Raw genomic sequence first — 2020 nt, 5'->3', positions numbered from 1 at the left:
AGAAAAGCATCTCTATTTCAATTCACATTGCTTTTGGCACTTCAGAAAAAATATTGTGTTCTTTTTAATATATCACTTCAAGACATAATATTAATATTTACTTAATATTTCCTTCCCTAAATAGGATACCACTGAGACATCACCAATGATGGCCAAACACTATTACTTTATAAGCGCAAAAAGGAGATGGGCCGTGCATAATGGGGAATGAACACAGTTTCCAAATAAGCAGTTGAAATGCTTATATACTTAAAGTATCATTGAATTTTATTTGCATGTATCCATCTTTCAGCACATTTTGTTTACTCTGTCTGGGATGTCTTTCTGCCTAGTGAACCCATGTTCATTCTTCATGATATACCACTGATTTGAATTTTTGAATTTGAGTCTCCATATTTATTGAGAATATATTTGAATTCTCAATAAATTTGAATATCCATATTTATTTATTTTATTCTGAAAGCAAGCATTGGGTTTGTGAATCAAAGACCAGGCTTATTACCGCTTACAGCAGTAACTACATTGATTCCTTATACCTCATTCTACGCCTCAGAACAGTGATGAGAGCAAATGTCACACTGCATATATAAAGAAAGGATTCTCCAAAGTATGCATCTGGGAGCTTATATAGGAACCACTGCACAGCTGCCACCCTGACCCCTATCCCAGGTCCCTTTCTTTTTTTTTTTTTTTTTCGGACTTGTGGACTTGAGCATGAGGCTGGGAGGGCCCCTCAGGTCCCTTTCTAAGAGAGAAAGAGAAACCTTTCTTAATGTAAACAAATCATCTCTGGAAGTTTCCAAGATGGTTACTATCCTTTGGAAACTTTGCAACAAATGGCCCCTGGTTTTACCTTCCTTTAAGACTTAAACACCTAGCTCTAGTGGGATAAACCCCAAGCTATCTTTCTTTCTTTGGAGTATTTTACTAATTTAGGGTTACTAATCAGTTATCCTTTAATCCAGGTTTCTAATAATTTTTATTCAGAAAGTATATGATCATGCAGAAACATGACAGTATTTACATTGTTTCCTTATAACTATTATTCCCATATTCCCCAACCAACCTACCTCAGTGTCACCATATAGGACACATCTCAGTCTCTCGTAACCTTTGTTGATCTGCCTCACACTTGTCTCTCTGGCATAAAGCAGATGATAAAAAAGGGTTTATTAAAAAAAAATATTTACTGACCAATTGTATTGTGTAAGACCACATGACAATCTTAAAAGTGGAGTACTTTTCAAAATGTTATCTCTTACAACAGTATTTTGAGGTAGGTCTGTGTCTCAGTTTTACCTTTAGAGAAATTTTTACTTTCTCTATTCAGAAGAAACATTCCTGAGGTCATAAAGCCAGTCAATGACAGAGCTTGGATCCAAACCCAGATCTGTCTGAATCAGCAGCTCTTGCTTTTAACTATAACTCCTTGATAGTCTCCCAAGAAACAGTTCAATGTTTTAAATGTGGTTGAATCCCCTAGAAACAGTCTGATATGGATATTCTTGTGCAAATGGTTTATTGAAGGATGTATTCTCAGGAGAAAGGGAGTATAAGGACCAGGGTAGGCAGGGTGGGAGAAAGCTAAGGATGTGCTCACAACTGAAGACTAGCTCTATCCTGATCCTATAATGGGATCTGGTACCTAAGTTATAACACAGAGTTAGCCCCATCATCAGGCAAGAGGTCAGCCTTCTATAGACCCATGTTAATCATTCCTTATTTTTAGTCTTCCCCCAGGATGAAAGAGGACCTAACATTATTGGCAGAAAGAGGATTGATTTCTCCAGGGAAGGGGGATAGCTCTGTGCTGTTAGCAACCAGTACTCATGGCACCAATGGATGGGTGTGTTTGCCTCATAAAAAGTCCCAGGTAGGGTACCATTAATATCTTCCCTAGAAGAGCTAGCTAGGATGCAATGATTACACCCCTTTGTGGATGGGGCAATAGCCTTTTGGCTTTGGCTGTCTGTGTGCTCCAGAGCCCAAATGAGTATTGGCTGTCTTTTTCTGGATCAGC

This window comes from Canis lupus, chromosome 5 (assembly GCF_011100685.1).
Source record: "Canis lupus familiaris isolate Mischka breed German Shepherd chromosome 5, alternate assembly UU_Cfam_GSD_1.0, whole genome shotgun sequence".
In the NCBI taxonomy this organism is placed as follows: Eukaryota; Metazoa; Chordata; class Mammalia; order Carnivora; family Canidae; genus Canis; species Canis lupus.
The sequence above is the reverse complement of the archived record's forward strand: the minus strand, read 5'-3'. Positions refer to the sequence as shown.